This window comes from Peromyscus leucopus, chromosome 4 (genome assembly GCF_004664715.2).
Source record: "Peromyscus leucopus breed LL Stock chromosome 4, UCI_PerLeu_2.1, whole genome shotgun sequence".
Classification (NCBI taxonomy): domain Eukaryota; kingdom Metazoa; phylum Chordata; class Mammalia; order Rodentia; family Cricetidae; genus Peromyscus; species Peromyscus leucopus.
Window position 1 is genome coordinate 20165106 of NC_051066.1, and position 12104 is coordinate 20177209.

Here is a 12104-nt window from a genome sequence, read left to right on the forward strand (position 1 = left end):
AATAGTAAAATAAATTAAAAATAAGTAATATATACATATATATATGGGTTTAAAAAACATATTCGTTGTTATAGGAGTGCAAACTGGTGTAGCCATTGTGGAAATTAATGTGCTAGTTCCAAAAAGAGAAAAAAAAAACCTAGAAATAGACTATCATTTGCCTCAGGTATTACTCCCAGGCTTATACCCCAACAATTTCAAATTCTACTCTAGAGATACATACTCATCCACGATCATAGCTACTCTATTCGCAATTGCTAGGATATAAGATAATCTTTAATGTCTATCAACTTATCAATGCATAATGGAAATGTGCTACAGGTGCACAATAGAATTCTTTTCAGCTGTAAAGTAAAATTATAAATTTGTCAAAGTGGAGCTTGAAAACAGTGAGTATCCCAGGCCCAGGCCCAGGCCCAGGCCCAGACCCAGACCCTTTAACAAATCTCTAAATTTGTTACTTTGGAGAACCAGTAGAAACAAGAAACTAGAAAAATGTTCTTGGATGGGAGAATAAAGAAAGATTTAGGAAATGGCAGAACACAGGTGATACGAAGGGGGAAAATTAATGAGAGAGGAGGATAAAGCATGGAGAGTGTGGGAGGTTTGCATACAGGAGGTGAGAGAAGGAGTAAATAATCCTAAGGATGTTTGAAAACACAACATGAGAAGCTCTTTTATACACTTCTCATATAAATCTATAGCATACCAACAGATGAACTGAACTTACCCTATTCATGAGACCATGCTCCTTCTAGCAGCCATTAGTTGCCAAATAAAAGAGCCCAGTTTCACATTTGAACTCTTTCCCTCATGTTGTTGATCAGGGATGTCCTGGAGATTCCTCCCAAACAATAGAAGCTATTGCTAATATTCTTTATTGTTCATCAGAGCTTAATGCTAAGATATCATATGTATTGTTTATTTTGACATATATTTGACAAAATATTGCATGTTTTGACATACATCATAATATATTTCTGAAGACAGCTCACATCTTGGTCACAGGACATGGAGAAACCAAACCGTTATTGACTAGAAAGTGTTATGCAGGCTGTTGAGGGTTAGAACTAGCATGTGAATCCCAGGCTATAATAATGACTGGGCCAGCAAAATATGTCCATAAGAGCAATAATGTCATAAATGTTATGAGGTAACAAGCCACTTTCTGGTTGAATTTAATGATCTTTCCCCAGGATAAAACATATGCTTTGTACTGTAAATCTACCCAAGAATCCATAACTAGGGATCTCATAGGTCCAGAGATGAACCAACTACAATTATTTTGCTAAATGGACAATGAATAAAACTGCCTTCTAAATTTTATCTCTATACCCATACAATATTGCAGGTTTCAAATATCATCAGATAGATTTTATAGTACAGTAGATAGTGGTTAATGCAGAAACTCACAACCTGTAAAACTGCAGACTAAGTATCCATGGAGAACTCCATCGTAAATGTGACATCTGTATGACATTCCTGAATCAAAGGTTTAAGGAATATCACAGAAGAAAAGACAAAATGAATGTAAGAACCTCCTATTAAGGACAACATGTCTGAAACAGTTCCGAGGAGATTCAATGGGTAATGTGTTGAAGAAGAAGTCAAAGAGAAGGAGGAGAAAGAAGAAGTGTAAGGAGAAAATTATAAAGAGGAAGAAGGGAAAATTATAAAGAGGAAGACACGAAGTTGGTAGGAGGGTATCTAGAGAGATGGATGGAAGGATCTGGGAGGAGTCAGAAGGAATGCAGTACCTATGATTATAATAAATTGAATACGCCTATAAAGTTTTCAGAGGATTAAGAAAATTTTATGTATCAAAATATGGTTAGTCCAATTACCTTGCCAGATACACAAGGAATTAGACAAACTACTGAGATGGAGAACAAGTTAACCAGAGTAATGGACAAAAATATGGAGAGGATGTTAAAACTAGAACATTATTTCCTTAAACAACCAGTGTCCTTTGTTGTTTTTATTTATGTGAGATAGAGCCCAAATTAACCTGGATTCCTTGGCTCATTTTCGTTCTAGTCTTCAAACTGGCAGGGCTCATGTCCATATACCATATCCACCATGCTTGTCTTTGGAAATGGGGTAAATACAAATTTCATACGTATGGAAGGGCTATCTCTTCCATTTTCAACTTTGTTGTATAAAACAGTGCTTTGCAATTAAGATCTGCAGTATGGATAAGGACACACTGATGTGGATTTATTGGTGTAACAGTTGAAAATTAAGACATACATTAATAATTTGGAAACAATCAGAACAGATGTTTCTAGAAAGCTAGCTGGGTTTGCCTTCTTTCTAGTGATTAAAAAATGCATAAAATGTATGCTGGTAGTTCTTCAGTATATAATCACCAAATAATAATTGCACAGAAGCATAAAATAAAGTAATTTAAATAAGTAATACTTAAATCATAAACTAAATTTTTGTCTTAATTTTAACTTTTCCTTAAACTTGAACAAAATTTGTAATGATTTTGTTTAAATTTCATTTCTTCTACAAGATAGGCTAGAGGTAAAATTTATTAGTGAAGTGAATACCGTGCAGGTGCAACTTATCCTGGGGTCCACATTGATGAGGAAAGAAAAGAAAACCAAGGACAAAGCCCTTATAGATATACTGACCCACTGGATTCTAAATGAGTTTTCTCATGTTCTAAACTATTTGCCTATGTAGCTTCTGCTTCAGTTGTTCTGAGGCAGGGAAATGCAACAGCAATAATGAAGCCTACTGGGATTTTGCTCTTTGAAAGGTTCTCATAATTTCTCTGGTGATTTTCAGTGTAGAACGTGATATTTTCTTAAAATATAGAAAATGTTTTTTCTTTCTTCTAAACCTATCTACCTTTTCTTACTTTTTTTTGTATGATTGCTGTGGCTGGGAACATCAATTTGGTGGGGATGGGATGAGGACAGACATTTTTCTCTTCTTTTTCAGTAAAACATCGAATTTTTCACACCAAAGTGTCATGATCTATGTAATCTTTTAAAAATATATCTTTCATGTCTAGATTAAGTGTGGTTCTTAGCTTCTTTTGTGATGTTCATTTGAGGGATAAAGAAAATATTTCAAACTCAGGCTTAAGGGTAAGGATGAAGAGAAAAAGAAGTGCTCAGAAATAAAGATAAGACACACCCAAAATCATGAATGGTGGTCTTTCAAGGATGGGATTCAGAAGTAATCAATGTGGGAACAGAGCTCTTAGAGACTTGCCTAGATCCCAGCTTTCTGAGTTGTCACTGATGATTTGTTAAGTGCCTTTGCTTTGCTGAATCTGTTCAATCACCACACTGATTTTCAGCTTCTGTCTTTTATACAGCAAATTATCCCATCCAGAACATCAAAATGACCCAGCACTTCCTACAGCAAGATCACTTGATCATGCTTTACATTTCTATTGTGGGATTCAGTTGGCTAAGGTATTGCTGGTGATTCAGGTATTTATGTTCACAGAGGAGATTGTCAACTGTTTGGATAATGCAAAACAGAATAAAAGGTTGGAGAATGACTCATTGTAGCCTTAGGGGCACTGGCTGCTCTTGCAGAGGACCTGAGTTTGATTACCAGTACCCATATGTCAACATACAACATTCTGTTACTTCAGTTCCTGATGACTCAACATCCTCTCCTGGGGTGGAGCATCAGGCAACTACTCACACAAATAAAATAAAAATAAATAAGTCTCTTTAAAATTCAGGAACTCTTACGAAGTAGTTGTGGGGATGGAAAATACTACAGCACAATCGGAAAAATATTTTTGCAATTTATCAATTATTTATATATTTGCTTATATGGCTCTTAAATACAAGTCTTTAAAATATGTCTGGCCATTTTCAGGAATCAAAAAAGGAATGAGATTAACTAGAATTAAAAAAAACATGGGGAATAATTAAAGTGTTCTAAATTTTGATTGACAAAGCTACACAATGTAAAATATCTGTTAAATTTAACTGCATACTATACAACAACAGTAATGAAAACAAAACAAACAAACAACAAGAGCAAAACCAACAAACTTGTCTTACTGGACACAAGTTATGCCTCATTGAACTGGAGTCCAAACAGTTACCACTACTCTTTTAAATGATGTGCTTTCTGTAACTCTTCATTTTCCAACACTGCTCACAATTAAACTACTGATTTCCAAAAACAGTACAGTGTCCTTTCTTCTCTCTGCACATCTAGTCTTACTCTTTGGTAAGTTTACTTACAGCTATCATTTGAGCCACTTGCTTAATAAAATTTTCATAAAATGCTCTTAAATACCTTTGAAGACACAGAATTATCTTATAATCTCACTCTAAAAGACATGCTATGCTATATGGTTAGTTCTTCTTAGCTGGCCAGAAAAACCTGACCTCAGTGATAGAAATAAACTTGCATTTGACAAATACTCTACAATATAATACATCTGACTCTGATATTTACATGATGCATCCCATTATTTAACTACAATGAAGCTAAAACTAGGACCCCTTTGTGGTCATAATCAGTTAGGATTTGCACTAGACACCCAAAGACAGATTTTTTTCCCCATGGGAACCTTAGAAGTGCTAAGCTTCTGAACATCAGGTTGTGGGGTAACCTGAGAGGTTTTTTATAAATGATCTTATTACGTGTTTCTGTTAATGTCATACGCAGAACTTTCTCACATCAGGAATTACAGCAATATACATGATGCATTATGTCACTATATATTATCAGTTAAGTGACGATTTTAGGCCTCTTTAATAATGACTGCTAACTGTACTTTTATTCTTCAAAACCAGTTAATATTCAACTCTGGTGAAGAGATAATAAAGGCAGATATTCGTTTCCTAGGACAATGTGTTCAATACTCCAATAGGGACTCTCTAATCTCTTTTTATCTCATTGTTTCAAAAAAAAATTTCAGAACTTTCTTACTGTAGTGGGGCATTTAGCTACAGTTCAATATATCTTAAGTAATAGTAATTACATCAACCAGAACAGGAAGAATGCCACTACTCATCAAGAAAGAGAAGTACGTAAGTAAGGTTGTCTCACAGCTACATCAACAAGATCCAGGCCTGTTTGAAAATGCAAATGTTAGCCTGAAAAAACACCAGAATGACCTGATAAAAGCCAACCCTGGCTACAGCAGAAACAAACCCATTTTCCTCACGATTGATGTCAGATGGAAACTGCTTTTCTATGAATGGCTGCGTGCTGTTGCTGTAGAAAGTTATGTGTACATTTGATTATTAAATGACAAGAGTAGAATGAAGGGGAGAAGAGCTCGTGATGCGGGATTGATAAGGTGATCAAGTTCAAGGAAACTTGGGCTGACTTTGCAATTAAGCAGTCTAATAATGTTTGAATTTTCAAAGATTTGCAGTCTCCCTCTGATCTACCTCAACAAGGTGCATTCTATTTGGAGGAAATGAAAAGGGCTGCAAGTGTCCTTCATTTTCCATTTTATTAATAACTTAACTGGCATTGATATGCTACATTATAGCTCTGAGCACTCCATAGTCCTTGAAGTTGAAATGGCTAAAATTCATTAAAGCATTCAAGTTAGAAATAAAGAAATAGTTGAAGTCTAGTAGATTTCCACATTAGCAATATTCCCCTCCTGCTCTTTCAGATTCATTTCCCAAGTATAAATAGCTTAGACACACAGAAGCATTGCTGCACTGTTATTGATGTGTAGTCCATCTCAGGAGATAAACCTAGCATTTATTTTCATATGTGTTTTAATGTGAAGAATTACCAAGAAAAAATTCCAGTAGAGGTTCAGTTATTTAATTAAAGTAAATGTATTCTGTTAATGAATAGAATTAAACTGACAACATGCATTCTCAGATTTTATTTGTATTTAAGGGTTTTTTTTAAGTTTCCCCAAAGAATTAATTATCATGTATATAATTTGTCTAATCTCAGTTACACTTCAGAGCTGTAAATTCAAGCTGTGTTCTAATGCAGGCTGGGAATTCTAGAGTGTCTCCTTAGGGACTGTTGCAGGCTAAAGCCTGCCTAGGGAGGTGGTAAGCAAGAGAAGCGATTTTCACTCAGCTTGAAAACAATAGTCAGGAGCCTATGAGATTTACATAATGGCAAGAAATGTTACTCCAAAGCAAGAAAATGTTTCTTGACTATAAGCATTTTAGACATCGATAGTCCAGGAGAAACATCTTACATTCTTCCTTTGTAACTGCCTTTCACACTATTGGGAAAGAATATTTTACAAACTGAGTTCCAGGAAAAGGATAATGATGCTTTATTCATTATGATGGACTTTAATGATAAGAAGAGTAGATATATTGATAAAACTTGAAATATAGTTTTAAAACCTAGTAATTTATATAAAATTATTAATAAACTAACTCATTAATGTTTTAAAGTAACCTCTTAATTGTTATGAAACTTTGATTTCTTTCAACTATATTGTTTATACAAAATTAAATCTGAAATATTTTAGTTTAAAATTTTTCCAATATTAGAAGACACAATGTGCCTTTAAAAAAACACACAAATATAAAACCTTCAAAGGAAGCCAACCAAATAAGAAAACTATATCACCAAAGGCACTACTAAATTGTGAAGGAGTAAATAACGTGAATATGTATCAGAAGACAGTATTGTTTAGTTACTTGAAGGCAGACAACTCAAAAAAATTATAGTTGCAACAATGTTGAAAGCCATTTTCCATCTCTGTTTATATTCTTAATACTCTAGTATTTATTTCATATACAATCTGGATACATATATAAAAGTACCTGATACATTCTAAAATGTTATCTCTCATCATGTTGAATCGTGTCATGTAAAGCAAATTACACGCAAAACGTTTTTCTTTCTTGGCAGGAATATTTTGAAACAAATAAACATAAACAAAAGCTTAGCTCTTCCCAGTGCATGCAGTCATTTTTGTATCTTCACTTTAATTTTGTGTGTTATCAGAAAATAAAAATTCCCAACTGGCATCGAGGTGGAAGTTCTCTTCTGCACTGCATGAGTGATTTCAGAGTGATGAACAGACTGTGTCATGGGAACCAGTGAGAAAAGACACACAGAGCAGATGCAGCTTGCATCCAAAGTGCATAGCCAGAAAGCAGCCTTTTCTCTCTTCAGTTGAGCTGCAGGAATCAATTATATTATGCTCAGAGACGGTTACATCCACTTAACGAAAGGTCATCTAGCTAGCTAATGATCGATATTCATGCTTTCTGATCTTTTACTACAAAGTACACAGATTTTTGTAAATAGAAAGCAAATCTTAATCCAGTCATTTGATGTGTTTGGCTGTTGCCTTCTGATGAAGTTCTCCACACTAACTACTTTCGTGTCCCATTCATTTTGATATCTTCCCAGGTATCAGTGCCAAATGCCAAATTTTAAAACATTCCAGCACCACAAAGCTTCCGTTTTTGTTATTTGTACTCACCAAGTTTGGACTTAAAAAATGTCTGGAAATCATAAACAAAATGTAAGACATGTTCTGTTATTCATTAAGCTAGCCAGCCAGGAAATAGCATAGACTAAGAAGGAAGCAAGAACAAAAATATGACCCAACAATTGAGACAGACATTTGATTTCAGTTCCACACCATTGATATTGAGAGGTCACACTGTCTTTAGTTATTAGTCCATATTTCCATTTTTCACATGATATGGTCACTACTACAGGGGAAAAATCTGTGTACTCTGCATTTATTTTCTTATCAGGAACAATTACCTATGATTAGCTCTAGTGGGGAGCTTGGCTTTTAATTAAAAGAGTTTCTTGTTGTGGAATATAATAGGGCCTGTGGCAGAATCACTGGCTAAAATCAGCAGACTTACTTAGCTCCCTTCCTAATTGCTAACAAGCTTCTTGATCTGTAGGGACTGTGCTTTACAGTAGAAATAACAATTTTATTACACAGATATGGTAAAATTGGGCATGTTACCTCTACTTCTAGGTGACCCACTGTATGGGACACAAGAAAGGATGATATTGATCTTGGCTCACAGAAATAAAATAATAAAGTAGCATTGTAATGGACAAAATATATGTCTGGTTATGTTGCTGTGTAAAAGGAAAGGAGAAATAAGTCGTTTTTGAGAAGTATATCATTTGCTCTAAAGATTAAGCAAAGGCATTTTCAAAAAGAAAAGTATGTGTTTATGATTCTATTCTCCTATAATATAAATCCCTTAACAAGTATAATTTTTTTCAGGTTTTGAAAGACGAATTACTTGCCTTTCATTTTTAGATATTTATTAGCTGCCTTGTTAAAGAAGACTAACTTATGATTAGATTGACTCCAGAGCTGGCTATTAAAGATGTGCTTTTGCTTCATGTTTATATGTTTAGAATCTGGGTAACGGTAACGTATGTTTCCCCCCTTTGTTCATAGTCTTTTTGGTGATTAAAATAGCTTCATCCTGCTGTTTTGTAAGAATCTCTAAACACTTGCTTTGACTCACAGCTTTGTTTCTTTTAAAAAACAATGATACTCTCTTCTTTCAGAAATATCATCTCTTCTCAAGCAGCGGTGCACTCATGAATCACTGTATAGACAACCACAGTTACACTTTAACACAATTTGTGCTGGAAAAAAAGTTCCTCCCCACTTCAAAACTACTACCTAAACACCCTGTGTAGGTTTTATGTCATCCTCAGGGCCAAACCTGTTACACTCGAAGCGTTTCTATGAGGTTTTCTGCCGATGCACCATAAAGGCAGCATTGCAATTCTTCCAGAAATAACTATCAGGCAGAAGTTTATAATTCAAAATCATTTGATTATCAGAATTATTTTCACATAAAAGTTAATCCTGCCAAACATTCAACATTATCTACTTTTTAATTAGGTAGAATAAATCAAACTCTTTACAATATATAATTAGTTTTGTTAACAGAATATGAATAATTTGCTAAAAATCTGTTCCTCAATATTATAGATTTTAAAGTCACTTATTTTAAGAAACATTGTATTATTTGTATTCGAATTATTACTACATGTTGTAATTAAATTATAATTTAGTATAGCTCTTTAGGAACTGGAGCATTTTTATCTTTTTCTCTATGCATAAATTGAGTTGTTTTGTCAAGTTGTTCTAATTACAATTAACTTAGACTATCATTAAACCTGAAGCAATTGTTGATTTAGTAGCTTTATTTTATGTATTACACAATGAGTCTATCTGAGGGAAGCAAAAGCTGAGAGAAAAGAACAAATAAAATATTAATAAAGTAAAATGAGCTGAAAGTTAGCATGTGATTAGCAGGTGCCAAAAGTAAAGAAACAAGGGCCAGAGAGATGGTTCCATGGGTAAAAGCATTTTGTACAAGCTTGCCTACCTGTGTTTGATCCCTATATGTCATTTAAAAAAAGGTAGCTATAGCACCACATAGCTGTAAGCCCAGCACTCCTAAAAGAAGTAGGAAGGTGAGATGGGAAATCACTCAGAAGATATCTGTATAGCTAGCTTGATGTATAGAATGGGAAAATAAATAGAAGCCACCAGGAAGAGAGACTCTGGCTCTAAAACAATATAGAAAGGTTAAGACCCACTTTTTAAGATGTTCTCTGGCCTCCACAGATGTGCCATGCTTAGCACCAGGCACACTGGAAGAATGAACCACAGAATGAGAATGAGAAAGGGAAGTGATGCATGTAATCCCAAAGCAAAAACAGAAGGAGTCAGAAAGGACATGTGAGATTAGAACAAGGTATGGATAATGCAGAGATTACACAACAAAAATATTTCAAAATATACATTTTAAGTATTCTACTGAATCTAATTTAAGAACATCTGTTTGCTAGCCTTCTTTGTTCCCTTCTTTTGGATGAGAACTGTAATCGGTATTTTAAATAGGCTTTCCCATAATCTACTTACACCTTGGCATCGTCCTGTCATCCTTGCACAGGAGCCATGCTAATCTTCTCCATATTGTTCCAATTTTAGTCTATGTGCTGCCTAAGTGAGCACTTGTCCTGGTATCCTAAATGAAATTTACCCTTTACAAGCAGAATCCTCCATGAAAGTCCAGGGCTGAGCCACAAGTGTTACTCATGAAAAGCCTTTGCCTTTGCCTCATTGCATCTGCGCAGAAACAATCAGGAGAGAGCACTGACTCCAGTGGGGCCTGAGAGGCCTTATTATTACATCAGTGTAGGTAAAACTCCTCTGATAGATCATCCATCAAAGATAAAATTAAATAAAATATCATGTGATGGTCTTCTGCTATCAGACCCGACTGAAACATATACAGATCAAAATGCTTTCATCTTTGCCAAGTACTTTCTAAACTCCCACTTGAGTGTGAATTTCACCAGACATATGGATTCCCTAAATTTCAATACAGTTCTTACTTATTGAAGATGAATTGGCTTATTAACCACTGAAGACTTTCACTGGGAGTTTGTGGAGGTGGTGATTTGAAGCCATACTGACTATTAATAAATAGAAAAGAAATTCTTAAATATCTTTTCTACAAATTCAATTACATTTTAAAATGTATATGATGTGTTTCCATGATTGCACACCAATATCAAAATGAAGTCTTTTTGATCAAAATTAAATAGTACATAAAGTAGACCTCAGGAAGTATTATTTAAAAATGTAGTCATCCTGTTTCTAGCAAGTAAGGAACATTCCCTGTGAGGAGCTGTGCTATTCCAGCAGAGTCTGGAAACTTTCTTTATAAGACTGGGACATTTTTGTCACAGACTTTTCCAGTGAATGGAGTGGCCTTGTATAGTTATGGGCCACAAACTGACAAGAGCACCTTGGGTTAAATGTAAATTAGTAGTTATAGATCTTTTGGAAGATAAGCCAGTTACTTTTTATGTTACCAATAAAGGTAAAGAACAAATAATTGATACTCAGGCTTTATGGAGACTGCTTCTGAGTTTAAATAGCCTGAAAGTATTGGAGAACATTGTTCTCTAGCCATTTTTGTATAGATACGGATTGCTTGTATTAGGATATCTTTCTGGACACTAAGTGGGACAACAGTTGTTTATACTCATATTGTGTTTTCCTGTTGTCATAATCTTTCATACAATTGCAGAAAAAAACACACACCTAGTAAACAGATTACTATTTAAACAAAAATTTATTTTGTACTGTGTATACACATTGGTCCTTAATGGAAGCTAGATGTGCATGCCAAGTGATTCAGTGTTGTTGGATTCGTTGTGGTTGCTCTCATTAATTTTAAATTTAGCAATTAGTTAAGAATTGTTATTTTAGTGATGTTATGGTGGCTTTTGTGACAAATTGTGCAAGACAAACAGTACAGAGGGGTTAGAATGAAACATAAATCAAAAGGACAAAGGAGGACACAGGTCAAAGAGCCTAAGTCCAGGAATAGGGTAGTATTTGTCCAATATGTATGTGGAGGGCAATCACTTTACAGATGTGTTCTGACTTATCCATAAATGGTAATTTCTGGAGGTTGATCTGCCTTCAGCTCAGAGTATCTGTAAGTGTGGAGTCAATCAAGAGTAGAAAGTAGAAGCAATACAGAGTCTGTGGAAGAAAAACAAGAAACTGGCAAGCTAGTCTTCAGCACAGTATGGGTGAACATGGAGTACCCAAGACCAACTTAATTGTAGGTTGATTTTTAACCAGAAGTCACTCTTGACCATTTGAGAGTATATCCAGTGGCCTATCCAGCTGCTTGATTCCTTGAGCTTAGTACTAATCTGTGTTTCATTTCTTAATCCATTTCGTTTGACTTATCAAAATTTCTTCAACTGTATAAATTTCTTAAACTAAAAATATGTTAATGCAAATAAAAAACACTTTAAAATTATCAAAATATAGTTGAGGGATAACCAGTGCTGTGTTTCTAGTCAAACTGAATCTTTTCAACACCCCTTGCCCCACATTCAAAACAAACCACTTACACCAACACATTACTAAGCAAACCAGGCCAGTAGTACCTTGTTAAGTTTATAAAATAACTGAGCCTTATGGGACTGTGTCTAACTCACTAGGCTTCCATTATAAGCAGATTCAAATAATTACTCTCATTCTCTAAGAAGAATGATGCCTTAAATAATGACCAGCCTTGGTATTTTGTGTGTTTTAAATGTTCAGATATCCTTCAGACCTACTTCTGCCTTTGAAATAA

The 12104-nt window shown here is 34.6% G+C and overlaps 1 protein-coding gene and 1 non-coding gene across 6 annotated transcripts in view; both read right to left on the reverse strand.

Moving 5' to 3' along the window:
- Positions 1-12104, reverse strand: part of Lrp1b (LDL receptor related protein 1B) — a 1927307-nt gene that overhangs the window by 1557940 nt on the left and 357263 nt on the right. The gene's annotated exons all lie outside the window — the stretch shown is intronic.
- LOC114692862 lies at positions 9847-9952 on the reverse strand. Its single transcript, XR_003734472.1, has one exon. It is a non-coding gene; the product is annotated as a U6 spliceosomal RNA (small nuclear RNA).